Source organism: Elephas maximus, chromosome 11, assembly GCF_024166365.1.
Source record: "Elephas maximus indicus isolate mEleMax1 chromosome 11, mEleMax1 primary haplotype, whole genome shotgun sequence".
NCBI lineage: Eukaryota > Metazoa > Chordata > Mammalia > Proboscidea > Elephantidae > Elephas > Elephas maximus.
In genome coordinates, this window is record NC_064829.1 from 56,770,135 (window position 1) to 56,797,504 (window position 27,370).

Below are 27,370 nucleotides of genomic sequence, written 5' to 3' on the forward strand. Positions count from 1 at the left end.
AAGACCCACTATTAACCCCCAAGGACAGAAAAATAATCATAGTTCTAAGAGCTGTAAGCATTGTCTAAGAGCTTTGCATGCATTATTTTTTTTAATTAACCTTCAACCACAATCTCATGAAGTCAGTCCATTATGATTCCTTTCTAACACAATGGCAGCTCAAGGATCCTAAGAAGCAGGGCCAGGATTTGAACCTGCCACCTCTAAGAAAGTCACTTTTGATCCTGGGGCACTGCACAAGATGGCTCAGAATATTTTTGGACTTCAAATGAAGTAGGAGAAAGTGGAGTGAGACAGAGGGTAGGTGTTATAAATCATGACAAGGGTAAAACATGAGGCCAGGCATTTGTTAGAGGCTGTGGATGCTGTCTGGGGGCATTTCAACTCAGAGAATACATAGCCGTCTGCCTGGTGTAGTTAGCATGTTCACCTAGTAGTGCGTTCTGATACAAATACAATTTTAAAGTCCTCGATAAAGGCGTTTCATTTCACTGATGAAGAGGAAAAGCCCAATGGCCTGGATGGTGTGCTGTCTGGGCATATGCTGCTCAGTCTTGGCATGGCCATGTTTCTCTGAATTTCAAGTCCTCTGCTCAGAATCTCTTAGACCTATGGCTACAAATGCAAATTCCTAGGCCCTACCTCAGGCCCACTGAATCAGAATCGGAATGCCAAATCTGCCTTTTCACAGATTCCCTAGGGAAAGCAAGCTGAAGTGGAAGAAGCACTGGTACTGACTGACTGGCCTTGCTAATTAGTGGCCCCTGGTTGAGAATCGGAGCACCTGGGTGCTACAAATGGTTAATGCGCTTGGCCGCTAACGGAAAGCCTGGAGGTTTGAATCCACCTGCAGGTGCTTCAGAAGAAAAGCCTGGCAATCAACTTCGAAAAATCAGCCACTGAAAACCCTGTGGAACACAGTTCTACTCTGACATATAAGGGGTCACTCTGAGTCGGGGTCAACTCGACAACAACTGGTCAAGTGGTTGGTTGAGGTCCCTCAGGGGTGTGTGGGAGGCAGGAAGTGGGGGCAGAAAGAGGTTCTCAAATGTTGAATTGCACCTTAGGCATGGTCTTCACATTAATCATTCTTCGTAGCTGTATAAAATTCCACCAAGCGGACCTACCATCACACATTTACCCATTCCCTACTCTTGGACACTTGGGGCTTTTACCATATTATACGTATTGCTGGGATGACCACATTTCTGCATATGTTGCTGTTGTTAGGTGCTGTGGTGTCAATTTCAACTCATAGTGACCCCATGTGACAGAGCAGAATGTCCCATAGGGTCTTCTGGACTATAACCTTTATAGGAAGAACCCAGGGATTTCTCATTTGTCTGTCGGGGCATTTTGTGCCGAGACTCCTTCATCTCATCCAGGCATGAAAAACAATCAGGCCAGCACCCCATTCTGTCTTGCTCTCCCTGCCAGCTGGGACTCCAGCCTCACTCTGAGCTCCCATTTCAGTGCTTTTCATTGTTTTTCTGCCCCTAACACTGGGGCCTCCTTCCTCTCAGCTCAAGACCCACATTCTCCAGGAAACTCTTCTGATTCCTCTGAGGAGGTCATTAACTACTTCAATTGCAGGCTGAATATAGATAAGTAGAGAGGAGGGTGTTGGAGGATGGGGGGCAGGGGGAAACAATGAAGTGACAGCAAACAGAGGGACAAGGCAAGCTAGGCTGGCTGGGCAGTGGATGCACCAGACCAAAAACAAACCAACAAACAAAAACACAATGACGCACAAAATCCACTGCCATAGAGTCTAACTCATAGTGACCCTATAAGACAGAGTAGAACTGCCCCTTGGATTTCCAAGGCTATAATCTTCATGGAAGGGTGGCGCAGGAGCAGATGGTAGGTTCAAACCTCCAACCTTTCTGTTAGCAGCTGAGTGCTTAACCACTGTGCCACTAAGAGTCCTGGGTGCACCAGGGAGGGAAGATAGTGTGGGAAGGTGGGCTGGGGCCAGGTGACTGGAGGGACTGGCATGCTGGCTATGGGGTCAAAGTTGAGAGGTGGAGCTTTAGCATTTGCCTAACCAGTATCTGCTGTTACTGGGACACAGATCACTTATAGGAAAACCAGGCTCTTGATTCAGACAGGGGTCCTTAATAGAGTGCCTTGGGTGGCCTATGTTGTGTATAAAACATGAGTATGTGAGCACATGCCTTTTTGGGCGGGGAGACACAGTCCACAATAAGATTTTCAAAATGGCTTATGACCCCCGAAAGTTCAAAAAATAAAATTCAGGTGAAAGAAAGTCCACTAGAAACAGAAACTATTTCTTGTGTGTGTTATATATTTTTCTACCCATGGGAGAGAGCCAGCAAAATAATTACAGATGGTCCTTCTTAGATGGAGTCCCTGGATGGTGCAAATGGCTGACATGTTAACTGTAAATATCTCCTCCACGGGAGACCTTGTGAAATGATTAACGACAACATCCTGCGTAGGAATGTATGTATTTATAACCCACCTTGTTCCAAAAGGAAACCCTGGTGGTGTAGTGGTTAAGTGCTACAGCTGCTTAACCAATAGGTTGGCAGTTTGAATCTACCAGGCGTCCTTGGAAACTCTATAGGGTAGTTCTACTCTGTCCTATAGGGTCGCTGTAAGTTGGAATCAACTCGATGGCAACGGTTTTGGCTTTTTTGTTTTGTTCCAAAAGTAGCTCTGGCGGCGCAGTGGTTAAGAGCTACAGCTGATAACCAAAGGTCAACAGTTCCTATCTACCAGCCGCTCCTTGGAAATCCTATGAGGCAGTTCTACTCTGTCCTAGAGTTGCTATGAGCCGGAATCCACTGGACAGCAATGGGTTTTGGCAACAGGTTTGTTCCAAAAAGGACTGGAGTGAGCTTACAAATGTGCCTACAATGCAAGGTAAGTATACATAACAAAGGAAAAAAATTCAGGCAAGAGGAAAGTAAGCCTGAAGTTGGAGCCAGGCTCAATCAAGTTCAGCACCCAGAATGGACAAGGCCAAGACTTGTGTTTTTAATATATTGAGATGACTTTAAACTTGGTGCTAAGCTGCCCAGCAGTCAAGAATAGAGGGAAATACACCAACCCCAAGAGGCTCTGCTTTCTTTTCTCTAGGACTTGCCACTTAACTTGCAATATGCCATTTCCTTCTCCAGGCATCAGTTTCGTGCTCTGTCAAATGGGCAAACCCTACCTTATAAAACCTTTGTGAAGATAAAGTGGGATATGCACACAAAGGCTTACTATTTCATTTTCCCAGCTCCCTTTTTGTAATTAATTAAACATTACTCATTTTCCATTGGCTGATGCGGATACCCATTTAAGCTGCTATATTTGGTCAAAGTTAATTCTGTATCTGTTTTTAAGAACATTAAGCACTATCTGGAGAGGAAGCCTCCTAAGGTTTCCTGAGCTCCAGTTATGCCCATTTCCAACATCATACCTTTTCCCTTTCCTTAGAAAGGAGTCAGTAAATATAAAATTCTAAGGTAAAGCTTTGGTCCCCCCTAGGAAATAACTAGGAGGGGCTTCTGACAGCTTTCTGATTTCTGGATCAAGGGTGATGACGGCTGACAGAAGAAGAAGGTGGGTGGGGAGGAGAGAGGGGATCTCTGCAACGGCCTCTGCAGCTGCAGTTTGGCAGGTATTGCCTCCACCTGCCACTCAGAGGGTTTTTCCCACCCGAAGTGTTGGGGTGGCATAAGGCATTATCTGAACACAGGCCAGGATTTTAGCTGAAGATGAACCAGTGGTTGGTGGAGGGTATGTTGTGGTTCCTAAGGATGGGAGGGGGCAAAGGAGCCATCAAATGTGGGCAAGCAGAGCTTTCACCTGACATAAATAGGGCGTAATCACTAAGCAGAGCTTTTCAATAAGCAAGGGCATTAAGAGCAAGAAGAGTTATATGAATATCATCATAAATACCATATGCAAACCATGTAAATAATTGTTGCGTGCTGGGTTGGATACAGGAAGGCTGCTATGGGGAAAGTGGATACTTCACCAACGCCAAGGGCATCCAGCAATCTCCAAGGGCATCCAGAAATCACTGGTCCCACAAGGCAGTAAGGGCTGCCACAGGCCACTGACCTGTGTAGGGATGAGTAAGCAGTGGGATCAATCAACCCCAGCTGGGAACCTGGTCAGCTAAGAACCAGCCCTCCTGCCTGTAGAGCCCTGCACGTTTCTCAAAGTGATCATCTCCAGGGGTGAATGTACAGTTACTATTATTATTTCCATTTTACAGATGAGGAAACTGAGACCCAGGCTGGTTAAATTACCGATCAAGAGGCAAGACCCTGGTTGTCACAGCAGAAACGTGGTCTGAAATCACACCGAGAGCATGGACTCTGGAGCCAGACTGTATGGGACTGAATCCTGGCTCTGCCACTGTTCACAGTGTAACTGTAAGCAAATTCTTAGCCTCTCTCTGCCTCAGTTCCCTTATCTATAAAAGCGGTTGGGTAGATTACCTGAGCCAAGATATGTAAAATGCTTAGGACAGTACCTGACGCATATAAAGTTCCATGATGTTGTTGCTGTTTGTTGCAGTCGAGTCGATTCTGACTCATGGTGACCCCATATGTGCTGAGTGGAACTGTCCCATACGGTTTTCAAGGCTGTCACCTTTCAGAAGCAGAACACCAGGCTTGTCTTCTGAGGTGCCTCTGGGTGGTTCAAACCATCAACCTTTTGGCTACCAGTAGAGTGCTTAACCATTAGTACCATCCAGGGACTCCTCTAAAGGGCCATATAAGCGTGATAAACACAAACTCCTAGCTCAATGCCCTGCCTCTGCAATCCTCACTCTTGAGTGGCAGCCAATCTGAACTCTTCCCTCCCCGGACTCTCCCTGCCCCAAACAAAAAAACAGATCCCAAGTATGTGGGCTCCATCCTGAAGGAGAAATTCTAATTCCACTTAATGCCAACTAAGAGTCCTCCCTGTGGGGTAGGGGTGGGAGAGAGGGGCTAGAGCTCAAGAGGAGGTGGGAAGCAGACTCCCTGCAAACTTCCTGGGATCCCAGGGACAGCCCCTGCTTCCTCTCCCTTCGAGACTTTGCCAAGAAGGAACACACAGGCTTGATAAACTCGTGCCAAGCAGGAACGAGATTGTATCTGAGCCGGACCAGCTGACAAGTTAAATATGCTTGGGTTACCACCAGGGGCCAACACCCACTCTGTCCCTCCTTCTCTTTCTCTTTGCTTTTGGTGGATTTGTTTTAGTTGCTGCCAAGGGTGTCCATCAAAAATGACAGGTGATTTAACTTTAGGGACGGCTTCAAAGGTGTTAGGCAAACACACCCTACCTTGTTTTCTCATAACTCTGGACCTAACAGCCACAGGATGACCAAGGGACTTGGCAATGTTTCTCAAAAGCACTGGGCCCATACACTTAAGAGCAGTGTTGAACCAGAATGCAAGAGTCCTGCTTCTAGCCTCTGTCTCAATGGGGCTGTGTGTCCTTGGGCATGTACTTTGTCCTTTCTGGTCCTCATGGTTCTCATCAGTAAAATGGGGGTCTTGTGGAGGTTGATGACCTTAAAGGCCCCTTTAGCTCTCATATCTGTGAGTCTAGAGGAAGTGTTCTGTGTTCAGAGCTGTGGAATTCTGAATGGCTGCTGGGTGGGCCTACCTTCTCCTGGCCTTTTCCACCTCACCATTCTATTCACCATCTGGAGACTCTGAAGGCAAGAGATTTTAGTGGAGAGGGGAGAAGGAGGTGGTGGAAAGGTCCTGGGAGGCTCAAGTGGTTTGTGATTGGCTGCTAACCTAAAGGTTAGTGGTTCAAACCCACTGAGCAAAACTAATCTCTAACTTTATATAGAAAGGAAAGATGCCCCGAATAGCTAAAGCAATGTTGAAGAAGAACAAAGTAGGAGGCCTCATGCTTCCCAATTTCAGAACTTACTATACAGCCATAGTAATCAAAACAACCTGGTTCTGGCACAATAACAGACACATAGACCAGAGGAAGAGAATTGGGAACCCGGAAGTAAATCCATCCACCTATGAACAGCTGATCTTAGACAAAGGGTCAAAGTCCATTCAATGGCAAAGAGAGTCTCTTCAACAGATGCTGCTGGCAAAACTGGATATCCATTTGCAGAAAAATGAAACTCCACACCTCACGCCATACACAAAAACTAACTCAAAAGGGATCAAAGATCTAAATGTTAAAGCTAAAACTAAAAAGTTCCTGGAAGACAACATAGGGATGAAGCTAAGGGTCCTAATCTGTCGCATAAATACACTAACAAACATAATTACAAATTCACAAATGACAGAAGATAAGCTAGATAACTGGGACCTCCTAAAAATTAAATACTTATGTTCATCAAAAGACTTTACCAAAAGAGAAAAAAGAGAACCCACAGACTGGGGAAGTGTTTTTGGTAACAACACGTCTGAAAAGAATCTAATCAAACCCACTGAGCAGTTCTGTGGAAGAAAGGCCTGACGAACTTCTTTCAGAAAGACTACAGACAAGAAGACCTTATGCAACGCTTCTACTCTGTAACACATGGAGCCACCATAAGTCTAAACTGACTCCACAGCTACAGGTTTGAGGGTTTTTTTGGGGGGAGTGGGGGAAAGGAGGATGGAGCAGGGGCAGGCTAGGGTACAGCATGGAGCTGGAGGCAAATCCCCACGGCTTCCCAATGTTGGGGGGACTCCCTGGAGCCTGGGGATGAGAACCAGTCAAGGCCATCTTAGTCTCCCCAGCTCCACCTGTGCTTCCCAGCAGCCAATCAAAACCCTGTGGGGAGAAATCCCTGGAGCCTTGGGCAAATCCCTTCTCTTTTCAAGGGCCTGTCTTTTCATCTGAAAAATGTGACTAGGTGATCCCTCCCTCCCTCAGGCTCTATGGGTCTACTGGTTCTCCAACATCCATTATGTACCAGCACTAGGGTGAGGAGTGCAGAGAATCAAGACCACTCCTACTCTCCAGGAGCTCAACACATGTCCTCACTCACTGAGTAAGTGACTGATACATTTATTGTGCACCCGCCATATACCAAGCCCTGTGTTTACCTCCCCCAACTAAATTATAACCTTAGTGTGAGTAAGTGTGAATCCGGTCTTCCACTTGCCAGCCTCAGTTTCCTTATCAGTAAAATGGGTAAAAATAGGGTTCATAAGAGGAGTCAATAAACTACTGCTTATAGAACATCGAGCATAAGACCTAGCACACTGAAGGTGCCCAATAAATGTAAATAAACAAAATGCTTACCAAGGTGAATGGAGCTCAATTCTTCTGATCAAAATGTTGCCACCACAGAGTCACACACATGGGCCTTCCTTCCTATTCTAAATCATGGGTGCTTTGCTCATTTATTCACCAGGCTCTGCTCTCAAAGATGGTGCAAAGGCAAACTTTAGCACAGCCAACCAATGAGGTCTGAGTTTATGAGCTTCTATAACCAAACACATTATTCTAATCATTCGTCTCAGCCTCTTTCCTCTCCAAATACTTTATTTAAACAGGTATTAGCCTGAATGACTTGAATTTTTTTTGCTCTTTCCCAAAATGCTGCCCGCCCCAGGGCTCACCAACATTCAATGCCTTCAGGCAGGACCCTAGAGGAGGCAGAGAGCAATACTTGGGTAACCTACAAAGAGATTCCACAGTGCTCTGAGGAGCCCCAGAGACACAACAGGGGCTGCAGATCCCAGAGACACTGGCTTTGGAGGGCTGTGGTCTCAAACACAATGCCTGGCAGTGCCACAGGACGAGCAGGAGCAGCCACAGGAACAGACATGCCTCGGCTGAGTGTAATGAATGGAAAAGAGTCACAGCAGTAGTCGCACTGATTTGGAGTTGCCAACTTGGCTCACACTGAGGCCTATCTCCAGACCCAGTCTTCTCCTTGGCACAAATGACTGGCCTTGAAGGGAACAAAGATGATGCCTGGGTCCTAATGGTGGTCACTGCTGTAGACTGACCCTGGAGAAGCGCTTCCCTAGCACACTCAGTGGGAAGGGGCTAGAGTCCCAAGCACCTGAGGAAGTCAGGGGTGTTCTCACTTCTTCCAGTAAATGTATTTCTCTAGTTCTGTCCTTGAGGGCTCATTCATTCATCTCACCAATATTTGCTGAGCACGCAGCTGTTACACTAGGTCCCTAAACACAAAACCAACCTAGTTCAACTTCTCATACCTCTCCACGTCTGTGGTTCTCACATTTCCAGGCACCAAACCAGGAACTCTCTCTGTGGCTATGTGAAGGAGCTTCATGGGTTGCTGAGTTTATGCTTTTTACAGGCTTGGAGCTCTTTAACCAAGGTTGCCACTAGCTACTCCTCAGGGCTGTGATTTAATAGATTAAATAACTGGGACCTTTAGCAGAACTAGACACAGGTGCAGGGCAGAAGAGGTTCTAAGGGGGCTGGTGGTGACCTATTTGATGTGATATGAGGCATCTCAGAAAGGCCTCCTCTGCTCCTCACAAAACATCTGGTGCCCTGCCTTTGAATCCCACCGTTGAGGTGGGGGGGTGGTTTACTCTCTAGCAATCTTCGGGCAAAATGCAGACACCCATCGGGAGGTGTGACATGGTGAGGTTCTTAACCCCATAAGGTGGTCTGGGTCTTTCCTCTCTGCAAGCAGGGCCTGGCAGCCTGCTGGCACTGGGCCCTGTGCCCTGAGGCAGAAGAGAGGGTGGGGGTGGGGGCCATGCTGATTCAAGGCCTCCTTCACTAAGCCCCAGAGGGCCTGGCAAGGAGAGAGAAAGGGAGTGCTCACACAGGACTTGAATTCTCCAGGAGGGGTGGGAGTGGGAGAGTTGAGGGCAAGAGGTTGGTGCCTCCCTTTGGCTAACCGATTCCTCAGAGGAGCCAACAGGGGGAAGGGAGGGAAGGGAGGGCTGGTTAGGGGAGAGGGTGGGGCCAGGATGCGGGGGTGGGGGGGTGGGGGGGGGTGGGGGGAGAGATGTAAAACCAACAGGCGGATTCACAGAAAAATTCCCCGAGGTTGATGAGGGTAGAGGGTGCTGGGCAGCACCCCAGTTCCCTGGCCCACGCCCCTCTGGTTGCCTGGCCAGTTCAGACTGGTTGGCCCACCTCTCCCTCTCCGCCAGCCCCCCTCGCCTGATCCCTGAGAAAGCAGAATTGGGACGTGATGTAACCAAAGTGGCTCCGCCCCCCCCCAAAAAAAAACCACGCTCGGGACTGGGCGTTCGCAGCCTCCTTCCCCCGTGCACCCTCCTTGCCCCGTGCACCCTCCTTGGGCTTCAGTCCTTGTACCCTCTCTGGTGCCACCTTCATGCCCCCTCCCTGCGCCCTCGCCCGGGCCCCTTCCCCTGCTGCCACTCTGGCACCCTCTCCCCAGGCCTCCTGCGCTCTCCCTGGTGCCACCCCACCCCTTTCCCTGGGCACCCCGCCCTTGCCCCCTCCTCTGGTGCCATCTCTGCTCCCCCGTGCCCCCTCCCCGGGCCTCCCTCCCCTCAGCATCCCCGCACCCTCTTCTCCCCCGAGCCCTCGCCCCGTCCTGTCCCTGCCCCACCCCCTTTCGCGCTCCTCTCCGCGCCCCGGCCAGTTTCTCCGGGCCTCTCCTCCACATTCTCACACGGCTCCAGCCCGACCTCCTCACCCGCTCGCCTCCCTGGGAGGCCGAGCTCAACGAGGCACCGCCCCTGCCCTACGGGTTACCGCTGGAGAGGCCCGCGCCCGCCCGAGCGGAACGCACTGACCGGGAAGAAGAGCTCGGACGGGGGAAAGGCAGGGCCGAGGGCTGTGGCAGGGAATGCAGAGCCCAAACCCCCCACACCCTGTCAGCTGCCCATCCCCAGGCAAGGCTTCATGCCAGGGCCCAGCAGGCAGCCATCCAGGCTGCAGCTATCAGCTGGGTGCAGGGCAGTGCCAGCTGCAGGCTTCTCTGTGGCACCAACACCACCCCTGCCATCCCAGCCTTTGTTTGCGCCCTCCTTTCCCTGACAGCAGCACCTTCTAGGGGAAACCCAGAGCCTGCGAGGGACCAAAGAAAGTGGGAGGACCCAGTCCACCCTGAGATCTAATTACAAAAGGGAGGCTAGGGGTCAGGGCTAGACTGAGGCTCAACTCACTTGTTCCCTCGGTGACCTTGGGCAAGTTACTTCTCTAAGCCTCAGTTGTTGCATCTGTAAAATGGAAATAATAGTACCCACTTCACAAGGTTTTGTGAGTTTTGGTGCCTGGCACTTAATTGGAGCTTCACAAATAGTAGTTAATATTATTACCTCTCCCAGGGGCACTTAGAGCCCTGGTGGCATAGTGGTTAAGAGCTCGGCTGCTAACCAAAAGGTCGGCAGTTCAAATCCACTAGCTGCTCTTTGGAAACCCTATGGGGCAGTTCTACTCTGTCCTATAGGATCACTATGAGTTGGAACTGATGGCACCTAATATCAGGGGCATTTGCTGTTTGGCAGAGGGAAGTATAGTATAATCTGTCATTAATGATCTGTTAAGCACCTACTATGTGCAAAAGAGGCTGGGGAGGCTACCTGGTGTGGTGCAAGAGTCTTGGGAGTTAGCTGTGGATTTGAATCCCAGCCATGCTGTTTAGTAGCTAAGTGTGACTTTGAGAAATTATTTCTCCTCTCTGGACCTTAGTTCCCCCACAGTAACACAGGGACAGCAATGCCCACCTTGAAGAATCAATGAGGAGATTAAATGAGATAATGTGACTGAACAGCGCACAGAGGTGCTCAGTGAATGTGAGACATGAGGAAAGCTGAGATGGTGGAGATAGAGTGCACAGGCTTGGTTTCTGTAACCGTGAAAACTACTAACTCAAGGGCATCAATACTCAGTGTCAAATTCATGGCCAGGAGGAAGGGCCAGCCGTGAGTGGAAGGGCCCTCGGTGCTGAGGAGAAAGAATAATCTGCTAAGGGTGGGCTCTCAGGCATCACTGGGGGCAGGAGATGGTTTCTGAATGGGCTCCTCAGCCCACTCTCATGCTCTCCCTGGAGTGAGGCGTCTGGCCCTGCTGGAGGGCTACTGGGCTTGAGAGGGGATGTGGGTGTTGGGATGACCAGTGTCAGGGTCTGCTATGTTGCGGAAGCCCCAAAGATGGCTTAACCATCTGTCTCCTTCCTGCATGAGAAAGAGGACTGAAAAAGGACAGTTGAAAATGAGGCCTGTGCTGCCCTTGGCTTCATGACTCTGGAACTCTGTCCTCTCATCAGCAAAATAATGGCTGAATGCTGGAGCTGCAACTCCCTCCCTTTTTGAAAGCAATACTTGCTCTAACTGTAGGAATGTGGGGGAGGAAGCCACTCCTCCACGGGGGTGTGGGCCCCCCTTCAGTTCTATCAACCATCCCCTGAACGGGCTTAGAGCCTTCTTCAGTAGAGTGGGAATGAGATGGGGCTCAAGCCTGGGACGAGGTCCACTGGGCAGCCACAGAAGACTTGCAGTCCTAGTAACTATGGCTCTTACAGCTGGAAGGAGCCAAGTTCATCTGTCTTTTCAACTTACTGTACCGTACTGCCTCCAATTAGTTATGAAAAAACAAAGAACCAGTAAGCTGGTGACGAAAGCTAAGCATAAACTCTCTGAGTCTGTTTCTCAAAAGCGAAATGAAAATGCCTTTGCTTCACTACCAGATAAGAAAGTGCTTCAGGAGGGAGAGGAGCCATGCATACAGCCACCATCAGCGCTGTCCAGACTCTGGAGGGGGTTAGTGGTGGGCGGCAGGGGTCAGCTCCTGAGAGGTCAGGGGGGATTTGCTTTTGTGATCAGCCCTGCAGGCTCCTGGAAGAGAGTCCAAGGACGCTGGGCTCCGAGTACTAATATGCATTTTTATTCTGCAATAATTTTCATACCAAGTTCAAGAGGCACCAGCTCCAAGTACATAAAACCGAATCAAATTAAATTAATTGATTTTATTGAAATCTGCTGCAGTTGTATTCAAGCCCGTAGCTGGGGGCATGACCCTTGTGAAATACCAGAGGGGCTTTTGAAATAATTAAATTAATCACACCCTGGGTTATGCACGAGGGCTCGCTCCCGTGCTCACGCACAGGCACGTTCCTGGTCACAGCCATGGGCAGGAGAGGTGCAGCTTGGCTGTGACACAACCACAAAATGCAGTGCTGCCTAGGGGTGCCAAGGGCCCATACTTCCCATTTTGGGGCACGCCTTTGTCCGTGTTCTTTTGTCAAACACAAACACACACGCACGCATGCACACACACACTCACAACACCACTCACATGCTCACGTGCATACACACACAGTCACCGGTTGGAATTCCCCTCTCTTTCTCCCTGCCCACCCATGTTGTTGTTGCTAGGTGCCACCGGGGTCAGTTCTCATAGCAACCCTATGCACAACAGGCCAAATTCATCTCCTCCTCCTCCTACCTAGGACCCTGCCAGCACTTATATACTCAGATGATGAGCTTTCTTATTGGCTGTTGCTTCATGGGAGTCCCTCAGTGATGCAAATATTTAACACCCTCTGCTGCTAACTGAAAGGTTGGAGGCCCGAGTTCACCCAGGGGGGCCTCAGAAGAAAGGCCTAGATATCTATTTCCAAAAAATCAGCCACTGAAAGCCTATGGAGCACAGTTCTGCTCTGACCCACATAGGGTCACCATGAGTGGGAGCTGATTTGCAGCAACTGGTTTTTTATTATTGTTTCACAAGGGACTGTCTTGTGCTACTAAGCAAAGGGTAATGTCTTCCCAGATCTCTCAGGAAGCTCTGCATGTGGAAGGAGTGCCAGACACGTATTAAGCACCTAGTATGTGGTAGGCAAGAAGCCCTGGTGATGCAAATGGTTAAGTGCTCAGCTGGGAACCAAAAAATTGGCGGTTTGAACCCACCCAGCGGCTCCACAGGAGAAAGACCTGGCGGTCTGTTCCTGTAAAGATTACAGCCTAGAAAACCCTATGGGGCAGTTCTACTTTGACACATGGGGTCACTATGAGTCAAAGCTGACTCAACAGCACTTAACAACAATATGTGCTGGGCATGAGGCTGGGGTAGTTTAGTGGTGGAATTCTCACCTTCCATGCAGAAGACTCAAGATCCATTCCTGGCAATGCACTTCATGGATAGCCACCATCTGTCAGTGGAGGCTTCTGTGTTGCTATGGTGCTGAACAGGTTTCAGTGCAGCTTCCAGACTAAGAGAGACTAGGAAGAAAGGTTTGGCGATCTACTTCTGAAAATCAGCCAGTGAAAAGCCCATGGATCACAAGGGTCTGATTCTCAATTAATTGCAGAGATGGCAAGGGACCAGGCAATGTTTTGTTCCATTGTGCATGGGGGGTCGCCATGAGCTGGGGACTGACTCCACGGCAGCTAACAACAACGTGTGCTAGACACTGTTCAAATGACTTTACGTGTATCAACCCATGTAGTCCTCACTACAACCTCCCTTGCTCCCGAGCTGAGGCTGTTGTCCTGATTTTACAGATGAAGAAACCGAGGCCAGAGAGGTCATCCAGCTGGAGCAGAGCTGTATCTCTTCTCGGTAAGTCTTAAACCAAAAACTTTCCGTGAACCTTGTTGCTGATCAAGTGATGGCACTACCCCCTCCATTTGAGGACATTACCAAGTAAGGTCACAAAATCCTTGCATCAGAGGTGGAAGGGACGCTCATCTTCATTTTACAGAGGAGACTTGCAGGCCAGTATGGGGCGGGGGAGGTTCAAGTAGAGCTGACCTCGTGACACAGAGAAGAGAGCACCCTGCCTCCTGCTGGCACACACCTCGAGCAAAGCAGGCAGCTTCGAGGGCATTTCTGCTTTCTGGGAACCACGTTAGTGATTCTCTTGGATAGGCATTGTCCAGTTTGCTTATAGGGTGCTTCTAGGACAAGCTGGTATGGACATGGATAGGTCAAGTACACGGCAGGCACTCATAAAGGGCAGCTATGGTTCTTTCCCCTGCTTAATGTGGGGAGAGGAGTTTTCAAGCAAGGGCAGTTCTTAGAATGGCTTTTAGAGCTGACAAATCCTCTTATTGGTATTATCTCTTGGTCTCCCTTGAGAGAGCAGAGCAATAGGCTTAGAGTCCAAGGAGATGTTCTGTCTCTGCCCCACCATCACGAGCTGGGTGCGTGTCCTTGGACACGTCACTTAACCTCTCTGGGCCTGGGTTTACTTCCCTATGACATGAAAGCCAAGGTCATAACAATGCTTTCTCACAGGGATCTGTGCAGATGACATCAGAGCATGGCAGGGGAAGCCCCTTCAAGGATAAAGAAACACATAAATGCTCATTTAATTTCCTTTGTCCCCATTGCAGCTCTGGGAGGCCAGTGGGCAGTCAAAGCACCTTGTAAGCAGTGACAGGAGCCCCAAGGGTAAGGTGCGGGTACCACAGCCCTGCAAGGCAGACAGGGAAGACGATTGGATGGTCACTCTAGAGATGAGAAGGAGGAGGCTCGGGTACTAAGTGACTTTTCTAAGGTCCAGGGGCTGATGTGGTTGAGCTAGGTTGGAGGCATCTCTGACTTCCAGCTGATACATGTTCCTCTCCACTGTGCTCCTAAACCTCCATGCTGCCCAAAGATGAAATGAGAGGCCTTGGTAGGTAATGAGTGCCCTGTCACTGTAGGTATTCATGGCAAGGACAGGGAGGATGTGGTTCAACCCTGGTGATGACTGGACCAATTTATCTTTGAAAGATCTTTTTCCATGACAGGAATTTGGGGATTCTAGATGGCTATCAAATTGAGAAGGGGTATGAAAGGCTCCTGCTTTATACTTCTTATGGAGTCCCTGGGTGGTGGAAACAGTGAACACACTCACTGCTAACAAAAAGTTGGAAGTTTGAGTCCACCCAGAGGAGCCAAGAAAGAAAGGCCTGGCAATCTACTTCTGAAAAATCAGCCATTGAAAACCCTATGGAGCACAGTTCTATGCTGGCACACATGGGATTGCCATGAGTCAGAACTGATTCGATAGCAACTAGTTTTTGGTATGTTTTCTTATTGCACATTGCTTGTTTTTTTCTGCAGCGTTTTGTCAGAATACGCTACACAGTAGATGCTCAATAAATACCTGATGATGGTTTTGCTGGGGTGGCTCTGGAAGCTGCTGTCTGCACTGAAACGAATCCTATGGGACTTAGCCAGTGAGTCCACTGACGCTTAATAGGCACCTGGGTGGGACAAGCGGTTTGCAATCAGCTGCTAACCTAAAGGTTGGAGGTTCGAACCCACCCCATGGAAGACAGGCCTGGCAAACTGCTTCCACAAAGATTTGTTATTGTTGTTAGGTGCCACTGAGCCAATTTTCAACTCATAGCGACCCCATATGACAGAGTACAACTTCCCCATAGAGTTTCTAGACTGTAATCTTTACAGGAGCAGATGGCTAGGTCTTTCTCCCGTGGAGCTGCTGGGTGGATTGGAACCGCTAACCTTTCACTTAGCAGCCAAGTACTCAACTATTGTGCCACCAGGCTCCTTCCATAAAGATTACAGCCAAGAAAACCTATGGAGCAGTCCTGCTCTAACATATGGGGTCACCATGAGTCAGAATCGACTCAGTGACAATGAGTCTGGTTTGGCTTGGTGTATGCAGAAAGGAGGTGGCTCAGCATTGTCGCCCCTACTAGATGGGAGAGAAGCTCTTGATGCTGTTTTCCCACTCCTCCCTACCCCCCATAGCCTCTTCCACCATTTAAAGAAGATCCCTTAGCTGCAAGCCCAAATCCCTGCTAGGCCTGCCCCTCTCTGGCCCTGAAACTCCACCCTGCCCTTCCACCAGAGCTGTCTGTGCCTGCTCTCTGCACAGTGGCCACGCAGAGGTAGTCCTGTGTCTGGTTCCTCCTGGGCCAGAGGTCAAGTCCAGACCCTTCCTCCACCCTCACAGGCCTCCCGCCTACTCCTGAGTCTCCACTTTGAAAACTTTCCATGGACGAGTGATCCCCAGGCCACAGCCTCATACCCACCCTCGCTTCCCCTCCCCATCCAGGCTGCCCCTCCTACAGGCCCCAGCCTACCCATTTCCTCTGCCCTTTTCACCCTTTGGCGCCAGAACCCAGCTATTCTGAGCCTTTGGCCCAACTCCTTCCCCCTTCCAGCTGCTCTTACTGAGGCCTCTATTTATTGCCTTTTCTCTTTGGAAAACATTTGACCTAGCCTTAAAAAAAAAAATGGGCCCTGGAAGCATGGGGCACTATGGTGGACCCAGGGGAGGGTGCAAGGCCTGAAGGAGGCGGGGGGCACAGAAGGCAGCAAGACCCAGCACAGGCTAACGCTTGACTTACCTATTTGGAAACGTTAAATACAGGCCGCTGCATTGCTGGGAGGAGCACTGGTAACGCAGTGGCTAAGTGCTCAGCTACTAACTGAAACGTTGGTGGTTCAAACCCACCATCCGCTCTGCGGGGGAAAGATGTGGCAGTCTGCTTCCATAAAGATTATAGTCTTGGAAACCCTATGAGGCCGTTCTGCTCCGTCCCATAGGGTCTGACTATGAGTAGGAATTGACTCGATAGCAATGGGTTTGGTTTTTTTTTTTTTTTTGGTTGCTGGGTTGGATGTTTTCTGGGGTTGGATGTGTGTGTGCATTATGTGTGTGCGAACAGACACCGGGCCTTTCCAAGAAGCTGTTCAAAGCAATCTTTTCCCCTTTGGCAGAAATAATGAATTAGTGAGGATGAGCCCCAGCAGGATTCGCAGTCCTTCTCTGGTTACCCGAGTTTCTTGCTTCTTTTATAAAACAGCAGCCACTGGATTTTAAGGTTTCTTTGTGAAGCTGCTGGGGCAATTACTGCAGATCTTATAAAATTACACTGGATGGTATGTTTGAAAAGATAATTTTCTATATGTGGCTGCGTGAAAAGTTTCCCTTAAAAGCAGCAACAGTCAGATAAAGGTGCTCGCCCACATAAAACAGTTTTAGGAGGTTTTCAGATCCCTTTCAGAGTGTGGGGAAGAGAGAGGGGAGTGGAGAGAAGGGCTACAAAAAAGGAAAAACAAGTCCACATGCTTTGATTTGGCCATGGTGACCAGCAAAACACACGCCAAGGGTGCCACGGTCAACAGTCACTTCAACTTATCAGCCAGGCCCTGACCTTTGGGGAGCAAAGGACAGAGCCTGGCACCAAGCCTGGGATACTGTGTGAGGTTCCAGGGTGAGGGCTGGGCTGGGCGAAGCCACCCTGAGAAGAATCCCTCAGGAAAGGTTTGTTTGCTGCAAGACAATGTCCTGGCATCTCTGCACTGAAGCTTTGGGATTCCAAAGCCTCTGACAAATTTGTGTTTGAGAAATACATGGTCAATATGCAGGTTTTCCTGAATATGACACAAAACCCACGAGCCGTTATAGAAAAAAAAAAGGCGATGGATTTGATTAAATGTAAGTTAGAACTTTTTATACAACAAAGATACCACAATCCACGTTAAAAGTCCACAGACTGAAAGTATTTGCTTTACGTGTAACATAGGTTATAGCTGAACATATGGGGTTGCCAGAAGTGGAATCAACTCTACAGCAATGGGTTTGGTTTTTGTTTTTTACTAACCTAAAGGTTGGTGGTTCAAACCCACCCAGGAGCACCACAGAAGAAAAGCCTGGCAATCTGCTTCATAAAGATTATAGCCAAGAAAACCCTCTGGAGCAGTTCTACTCTGTAACAAATGGGGTCACTATGAGTCAGAATCAATACAAGGGCAACAGGTTTGGTTTTTGTTGTTGTTGTTGTTATTTTTCTATGAGCAACTCCAGAACCATTATCACACCCTCTTCACTACCTTTTCCATTCTGAAAGATTAGAAATAGAAGTTTTGCCAACTGTGGAATCCGAGAGCGCGGAAGGGAAGTGGCTAAGTCCCCCAACAGCCCTTGGTGAGTGCTGCTCCAGGGCCAGGGCTCCTGCCCTGTTTGCTGGGGGACTGTCTGTGCCACAGGGTCCACTGTCCAGAAGGCTGCATGGGGGAGGGGCCAGGTATGGGTTAGTCAATAGATAGGAGAGGTGGAAGGAAAGAGCTGGGCTTTGTAGTCAGACAGCTTTGGGTTTGAACCTTGACACTACTCCCTCTTAGCTGTGTACTGCGGGCACATTATTTCATCTGGAAAATTCCACCGTGCCTATGATGGGAATGACTGTTACAGCCCGAGGGCAGCGATGCTGCATTCAGCACTGCGCACCAGCCCCAGCATGACGTGGCCTGGGGTGGGCTCTCATATGTTTGCAGACCTGCACCCTGGCTTAGCTCGTTCCCCTGTGGCTGGAATCTGGCCTACAGTAAGCACATAATAAATGTTTGTGAAGGAATGTGTGTCTACTATGTATCAGGTACTGCGCTGGGCACGCACTTAGCCCTGCAAAAGGCAGATTTGATTGTCCCCATTTAATGGATGAGGAAATGAAGGCTCAGAGAGGTTAAGTGGCTTCCCTAAGGCTGCCTTGTAAGTTAAGTGTCAGGCCAGAGTTCAACCTTAATCCTGCCTTTCTCTAATGTGGTTTATCCATTTGCATTTAAACAACTCAACCAATGCCCACTGAGCACCCACTGTATACGTGATGCTCTGTGCTCAGCATTTGGGGTGATTCAAAGCTGCATGAGAAGAGGCCCTGGCTTTCAGGTAGTTCATACGAAAGGGGCAGGCTGTCTTGTTCACAACTAGCTGTAAAATAAAGCAGACCGGGAGGACCTAGACAAGGAACTGACATCTTGTTCTCCCGGCTGCTTCGGGGCTGAGGGAGAGGTTCACTCTCACTGTGGATTCTGGGGTAGGCATCTGGGAAGAGGTGGTATTTGGTTTGGGACATGAGGGACAGACAGGCTTTTTGTCACGGACAGGCCATGGTGAGGCTGAGGAAGCTCTACAGGTGGATTCTAAGCACTCCACTGGTGGGAAGATGGGTCCTGAGATTGGGGCTTCCCAAAAAACCAAACCAAGCCTGTTGCCATCGAGTCCATTTCTGACTCATGGTGACCCCATGTGTTATAGAGTAGAACTGCTCCATAGGGTTTTTCAGCTATAAATCTACAGATTGTCAGGCCTTTCTTCTCTGGTACCACTGGGTGGGTTCAAACTGCCAACCTTTAGGTTGCACCACTCAGGGACCCAAAAACCTCTTAAAATCATGATGCTGGTTGCTGGGGCGGCCACGGACACAAGCCTGGCAGAGCAGGCTGTGAGCGAGGCAGGACTGGCAGGTCTCTGAGGAATCTGCTCCAGACATGGAGTTCTCTCAGCGGAGCTGCAGGACTGAGGGGCAGAGGGGAGAGGCCCTGCGGAGCCAGAGGTGGGAGCAGGAGCAGGCATCCGCCAATGTGGTCGGGGAGATTCGACCAACCTCCTGGCCTCAATCAGGAGGAGCCTGAGGGAGAGGCAGATAAGCCAGTGCTGGAGGACACCCTCAACCCACATCACTGCTGATTTATTCTCTGTTCCCTCACGCTTGACTGACAGTACACAGTGGGCAGGGAGAATGGCCTTTGCTGTGCTGTTGTGGCTGGTGCTGAGGATGGAGAAGGTCCTCCCTCAGGGATCTGCCTGCTGTAGCCTGGCCTGTGGTGGGCGGGGTGGTGAGACTGTCAGCTCTCTCTGTCCTGTCAGTGGGGTGAGGCACAGCCTTTTTCTCCCTGTGGGTCAGCATGGTTTGGGATGAAACACTTAGCAGGGCTGTTGGGAGGCCTCTGGAAGAGGCACACAAGCACTCCTGCTTCTTAGGGGCTGGGAAAGGGGTGCTGGGTGGGAAATCAGAGTGTGTACATCTTTCTCTTGAGTCAGCCAAGGGGACTGGTATAAGCACAGCCATTAACTCGCTGTGCAGTGTTTACCTGCCTGGGCCTCAGTTTCCATTTCTGTAAAATGGGGGCCTGGCACCATGGGCTCCAAGCTGCCTTCTAGCTCTGATTTTCTTATAGCCCTTGAACAATGCCATCTTCCTTGTCCCAAGATGTTCCCAGACGACTGTACACCTTACTGACTTCAACTTTTGTTGGTTAGTTTTCTGCTTGTGATTTGAACAGTCCCACTGAGTCAGTGTGAAGGACATTAGACTCAAAACCTGATTCAGAAAGTCAGTAGATCCCCTTAAAGCACAGGAAATGAATGTTTATTGAACTTTCGCTCCACAACAGGCCCTATGCCAAATGAAAATGTTCATGTCAACTATCTTCTTTAATCTGGACATCATTTCTGGGAAGAGGCTGTTACCGTTTCCATTTTCCCAAATTTGGCAGGATTTAAGTCCTGCAGTGAATCTCCACTGCCTTCAGGATGAAGTCCAAATGCTTCCCCACCTACCTTTCCAGGTTCCCCAATACCACACCCGTCCCCAACTTTGCTCATCTCAGGGCTCTTGACACTTCTTCCTCTCCCATCTGTTTAACTTGCATCTTACCTCAATGCTAAGCTTAAGTCCTGCTTCTCTCCAAAGGAGGTCTGGGAGTAGGGTAAGGCAAGTGAGGCACCTAAGGAAAGATTTAAGGAGGCCCTCATTCTCAGGTGCAGGCCCTACACTTGCACAACCATAAAAGTGAAGGCCTCCTTACATTTTTCCCTAGGTGCCTCACTTGTCTTATCCTAGCCCCAGCCCTGCCCTAAAGCCCCTCTGCCCAGCCAAAGGGCCTCTCCCTCCTCTTCAGCTCCCACAGTCTTCCCTGGGGGGCCCTGTCACCAGATTTTGTCATGGTGGCCTGTCTTGATTCCTCACTTATATGTCCATTGCTGCAGGGTAGGGAACAATGCCCCTCTGCACCCACACTATATCCAGCTGGGTGCAGGGGTCCTCTCCTCCCCAGGAACCACAATTCATCTTTAAGAATCTCTATAAAACATAGTTTACCTTTTCGATGAAATATTACATAGCCATTAAAAATTATGTTTCCACATGGGTGATTTCCTCTACAATCTGGGTGGAAGAAAAGGCTTTCTACTATGACTCAAAATCCAGAGGCAACAAAAGAGGAGATTGGAAACATTTTTGTATGGCAAACTCCGTAAGCAAAGCAAAAAGTAAATGATAAATTGGGAGAAAATAGATGCCACATATGTTATAGATAAAGGTATGTATGTAATACATACATACATATATACAACTCTTAAAACTTAGGGACAAAGGACCAAAATCCAATGGAAAAATGGACAGAGACATGAACAGCCAATTCACAAAAAGATACAAAAGTGATCCTTAAACAAATGAAAAAATGTTCACAACCTGGATCCAAACCTAAGGAAACATGAGACAAACCCAAAATCGGGAACATTTCATCAAAATAAGGAAAGGGGTTATATTCTTCAAAAATGTCTGTGTCCTAAAAGACAAAGAAAGGCTGAGAAAATGTTCCAGAATAAAAGGCCTTTCACGTGCATGCTTCCTTCTGCCACATCCATTCTCCTCTCCTGCTCACACAAGGAAGGGAAATCGTGACCTCTGTTGGGTCCAATGGCCAAAGACACATGGCAACTGGATGCAATTCCTGACGGTAGACGGGATCTTATACTGGAGGGGCAATGCTGTTAGGTACATGACGAGGCCAGCTGACAAAATTTGGAATATGAGTGGAGATGAAAGTGTTGTATTAATGTTAAATGGACTAAAATTTATTAGTAGGAATCAACTCGATGGCAATGGGTTTTTTTTTTTTTGGTACTGAAGATGATCACCTTCACATACTATGATTATGTAAGAGAACGTGCATATTCTTAGGAAGCACACACTGAAGTATTTAGGGGTAAAGAGCCACGATGTATGTAACTTATTCTCAGATGGTTCAGAAATAGCGTGTGTGTGTGTGTGTGTGTGTGTGTGTGTGTGTGTGTGTAAACAGACAGAGCACAAATGATAAAGCAAATGGGATAAAATTTAGAATTTTAACAACAGGTGAACCTGGGCTATAAGGATATAAGGGTGTTCTTGGCATTATTTTTATTTTTGCAGTTTTTCTCTAAGTAGGAAATTACTTCCAAATAAAGAATTTTTAAATGAGTATTTCCAACATTTTAATAACATTCCTTCTCTGAAGGTGCAGACTCCTCAGCCAGGAGACTGCCAGCTGGTGGCCAGCCCAGGGGGCAGTGGTCAAGATTTATGGGCCCAAAATCTAACGGATTTGGGTATAAACTTCAGTGTGTGACCTTGGGCAAGTGACTTTCCCTCCCTATGTCTCTGATTTTCTCTCTGTGCCCATAATCCAGTAAAAGAGAGTACACCTGCTAATGCCTAGCTCAGGGCCTGGACCCTAGAAAGGGCTCAGTCCCTGTTAGCTATCACAGATGGTGGTTCTCATCAGCACAAACCCTGCAGGGTGCAGAGCAAGAACGGACTGCAGATTCAAGAGCAACAGGTGGCCTGATGCAGAATGTGAGCCCAGGACAAGCAGGCCGTCTGGGCTGGGATTGCCACTCGACCGAGTTGCACTGTGGGGGTTGCAGTCTCCCTGGCTCCCTGAAACTCAGTGCCCTCCTGCTCTCAGCCTTAACTCACCCTTTCTCTCACCTACAAAACCCTTTCCTTTGATTGGCACCTTCCTTCAAGGCCCAGTCCTGGTGGTTCTCTAGAGCTGCCCCAGCAGCCCTTTCTTTGATGCCTTCTCCCAGTGAGGGATCCAAGGTGACACTGCAGCACTGGTCCACTTAAAGCCCCATCCCTCTCTCCCAGGGGAGCCCTTTGTGACAGTGTCATCACCTACAGGAAGAAATGTAATCCCTGGAATACAGGCAGGACAGGTGTTTCTCTGGGCTGGGCACTTTCCTGGAGCCCCTGAAATGGGCCCTCAGACAAGGCCTGCCCCAACAAGGACTGTGGGTCAGCCCCCCACCTCTTCACCCCTCAATCCATCCACCTCTTCACCCCTCAATCCATCCACCTCTTCACCCCTCAATCCATCCATTTGCCCCTCCAGCTCCACTGTCCACCCTTCTCTTTTCTGTTCTGTGTCCAGGAGGCTGACCACCACAGACCACAGCAACAGCTCTCTTGCCCACTGGCATCCTGTTCAGCCAATGCAGAGCTAAGTGGAAACTGGAGGGAGGGAGAGAGTGAGGTCAGGTGTCCAATGCCACGTCCACCTTTCTTCAAGGTCACCTCAGGCTGGCTGTGTCTCTGGACCAGAGGTGACCAGGCAAGGTGGCCCCTACCACACCACCCTCACTGTCTCTGCTTTCAGCAATCCCTCCTCCCCTTGCCCCCTCAGTCCCAGGGGTATAACAGCTCCCCAGTGTTAACGGCCCTGCTGTGCTACACCAGGTCTCATGGGTTCTTTATTCCCAGCATTCACCATTGGGCAACTCTCTTCACCTTGCCCACTTGGAGCATGCCACCTGTTTCTACCCAGACACCTGTGCTGGGAGGTGATACTTTCTCCCACAAATGTGCTTGCTTTCTGTCTGCAGGTGAGGTCCACATTCCAGGGCTCTGTGAGGTGACTCACCGTGAAGCCACTCATGCTGCAGAACAAAGCATAGGCTGCCCTGTCAGGCCTCGGTCCAAGGCTTGCAGTTTCCTACTCCAACTTCATTTCATTTTTCATAAGTTACTGCTAACGGAGAAGCATTACAAGAAGGCAATCAAAAGGGTGAAAAGTTGATGGAGGAATGCCTTTTTTTTTTTTTTGGCTTAAACCTTTTGTTATGAACTCTTTAGGAGCCCCATTCAACTCTTGGGACATGTGGCAGAACACGTTCTTCAAAATTAGTTCAAGCGACACTCGGGGCTCTTTATTATTCACTCTATTAAAATCAAAATATTAGCTAATGCCTCTCATGTCACTGGCGGGTCTGGCAACGTCTCTGATGCATTGTCTTTCTTGAAAGTGAAGAACATGGCCTTTCATGTGCATGCTTCGAATACATCCCTTCTGGTCTCCCGCTCACACAGGGAAGAAAATTTTGACCTGTTTGGGTCCGATAGCATTGCTGGCCTGAACAAAGCAGTGGAGTTGTTCGCTGTAGCTCCTTGTGTCAGAGCCTGGCCAGCAGGCAGCCTCTCCCCGTCCTCACCTGTGCTGCCAGACTCCCCCTGCTGAGCCAAGGGTGGCGTGGAAGAGACCAGAGAGACCCCTCCTGGTCCCAGGGGTATGGTTTGGAAGGTGGTGGAAAGGACCCAGGGACCCTGAGACTTAAAATTAAAAACTGCTTTGAATGTTTTCTTAGATCTCCACTGCTGCCTTCATCTTCAAAAAGAGAAAAACCAGTTGCTACAGAGTTGATTCCAACTCTTGGAGATCCCACGTGTGTCAGAGTAGAACTGTGTTCCATAGAGCTGTCAATGGCTGGTTTTTTGGAAGTAGATTGCCATGCCTTTCTTCTGAGGTGCCTCTGGGTGGACTAGAACCTCCAACCATCCAGTTAGCAGCAGAGCATGCTAACCATTTGCACCACCCAGGAACTTCCCAGAAGGCCTGTTGTTATTAGTTGCTGTCAAGGCAATTCCAACTCATGGGGGTCCCATGTGTGCAGAACAGAACTGCTCCATAGGTTTTTCAAGGATGTGGCCTTTCAAAAGCAGATCACCAGGCCTGTCTTCCGAAACACCTGTAGGTGGGTTCCCACCACCAACCTTTCGGCTAGTAGTCAAGTGCTTAACCTTTTATACCACGCAGGGAGGCTTATGGAAGAACTACCACCATGCAGATGAATTCCCTTTACACACCCATTTGGCTTTTGGCTCTCTGAGATCCAGAGTGGCCATGATGGTATCTGTAATTAAGCCTTTAGGAACACAGTGAGGTTCTCAGCTCAGCGGAGACTCAGAGTTCCTGAGGGCCTGGAGTCGGACCAGAACCCCAACCGATAAGAGTTCCTTGAATGGCTCTGTACCTGGTGGCTCGGGTTTTATTACTACGTGGCTCAGGTTACAGAGTGACAAATGCATATCCCTCACGGAGCCTTCCAATAAGCAGGGGAGCACGCTACAGATGGGGGCTACAGGGGCCAGAGCAGGCAGAGATTCCCGGGGCTGGGTGTCCAAGGAAGTCTTCCTGGAGGAGCTGGGCTTTGACAGAGGGTTAAACATTGGGAAGGAGAGAGGACAAGGAAGGTGAGGGGAAGTGAGAATGAAAAGCTCAGAGGCAGGTGGGAGGGTCTGCCAGGAGGGAGGCAGGTAGGGACAGAGCATCTGTTAGGGACGAGGCTGGAAGGACCTTGACTGCAGGCTATGGCATTCCTCCTTTCTTTCTTCCTTTTGTTTCCTTCAGCAATCCCTAAATTCAATATTAATCTCCCAAGACCTATCTTGTTGATAAATGTTGATTTCCCCTGCACACCTGTTCATACTTCTGATGGAAATGTATTATAAAATCACTCCGTTCAGCTGGTGATTACCATGGCAATCAGGCCTGCTCGCTGATGGGCCAGCACTCCTCTGGAAAACAAGACTGTGAATATACACACTTTCATTGCACCGATGACGTGCCCGAGAAGGAGAGGGCATAAAGTGGGCACAGGGCGGGGTAGGGGTGGCTGACTCCTCTGGGCCTGGGAGGGCTCTGCAGGAAGGAAGACAGGGCGGGCCAGATGTGGGTGCTCTCAGTGTGCGCACAGCTGGGGGCAGCTCTACAGGATCTTGTGGAAGATTCGGGCAGAGCTACCAGACACCAGAAACAGGGAAGCTGTGAGTTAGAAGGGGCCTTGGCTAGAAAATTAGTCAACTTCCCTCTGCATCCAGGAATCACCTCTATGGCCTCCTTGAACATCTGTTGTTGCTGTTAAATTACCTGCCACTGAGTAGGCCCCCGACTCATGGTGACCTCATGAGCAATGGAACAAAACGCTGCTGGTGCTTGTGCCATCCCCATGATCAGTTGGACTCATACGGCTTTCATTGGCTGATTTTTTCATAAGTAGATCATCAGCCCTTTCTTCCTAGTCTTAGTCTGGAAGCTCCAATGAAACCTGTTCAACACCATAGCAACACACAAGTCTCCACTGACAGATGGGTGGTGGTTGTGCATGAAATGCCCTGGCTGGGAATCGAACCTGGGTTTCCTGCACAAGGAGCAAGAATTCTACCACTGCTCCACCAACGCCTCCTCTTGAACATTACAAAGATGTTTTTACTATTATTGTTTCTCCTGACCACAGGATTATGGGTTAGGGTGTGGTGGGACCCCAGCCTGTCTGAACTATATTATTGGTCCTGACACAATCTATTCTAAGTTTTCCAGAGCTCCAACCAGACTTCCTGGCTTCAAATCCCAGCTCTACCAACTGACTGACTAACTGTGTGACCTTGAGCAAGTTACCTAACCTCTCTGTTCCTTCTCTCTTATAAAAAGCAGATAATAAAAATTTCTAATGTGTACAGTTGTTGTGAGGGTTACCTGAATTAATACATGCCAAACAATTAGAACAGTGCCTGTCACAGAGTAAGTTCTCAAAAATGCCAGCCACTGATAACCTTTAGTCACCTCTTCATTTTTACAGGTGCAGAAACTGAGACCAAGCCACAGGGCAAGTGAATAGTGAGGACTGGACTGGACTTCTGGCCACTGCTCTTTGCTTTACTCAATCTCATTGTTCTGTGAGGTTAACACAACCTTTCTTTTAATGCAGGAGTGCTGTGAAGCTAAGTAGTGCAAGAAAAAAAAAAGTCTGTGTGGGAGTCAGCATTTTAGCACCTGGAGGGCCCAGGATATGGCTGAGCCTCCCCACTCAGTGGATGTGGGACCATGAGGTTCAAGGGTATAGCCATAGCCTGGACTTTGCACAGATGCTGCCTCACCTCCTTCTCCTGACACACCTGTGCTACCCTCTTTGAACAACAAGGAGACAAAGGCTCAAGAGCTCCAAGCTACAGAGTAATGGTAGCGGGCCAAGCCTTTCAGCCTCCTTCTCAAAGATGTCAGCTTGCTGGCCTCTGGCTGAACTGCTTTTTATCTTAAGCCAGGACCCAGTCTACCTTCTCAAGCTGTACCCCCTTATTCCTACTGAAGTCCCAGAAGCACAGACAGGCCTAGAGGGCACAGGGTTCCAGTGCACTCAAAGGACAGGAACATCTGCAGCATCTGGTCACTCCTACAGTTACCCATATATTACATGTTGTCTAGTAAATACCAAACCCATTGCTGTCGAGTTGATTCTGACTCATAGCAGCCCTATATGACAGAGTAGAACTGCCCCATAGGCTTTCCAAGGCTGTAATCTCCATGGAAGCAGGCTTTCTCCCACGGAGCGGCTGATGGGTTCAAACCAGCAGCCTTTCAGTTAGCAGCCAAGGGCTTGATAGCTGTGCCACCTGGGCTCTTGTCTAATAAATACAGCCACTATAATAACAGCAGTAGCTGCATTTATTGTTTATACTGTTTTAGGCTCTATGGTACCCTCTCCCTTTAATGATATTTGTCATAATGGAATTATTTTACATGACACCACACATCAAGCAATCCAAATCCAGCCAGGAACTGCGAGCTCTGTATCACAGAACCTGCCCCTCCAGAGGCAGCTGACAGGCCATTATTCCATGTCCTGCAAACTCTGTGC

At 49.0% G+C, this 27,370-nt stretch overlaps 1 protein-coding gene across 11 annotated transcripts in view; it reads right to left on the reverse strand.

Moving 5' to 3' along the window:
• Nucleotides 1-27,370, reverse strand: part of ZBTB7C (zinc finger and BTB domain containing 7C) — a 401,190-nt gene that overhangs the window by 120,855 nt on the left and 252,965 nt on the right. Inside the window, exon 1 of one of the 11 annotated variants that reach the window (XM_049902312.1) lies at nucleotides 12,981-13,013. The exons of the other annotated variants lie outside the window; for them this stretch is intronic. The gene's annotated coding sequence lies outside the window, so the exon portion shown is untranslated. Of the gene's footprint in view, nucleotides 1-12,980; nucleotides 13,014-27,370 lie in introns of those variants that run through there. 11 annotated transcript variants of the gene reach the window in all.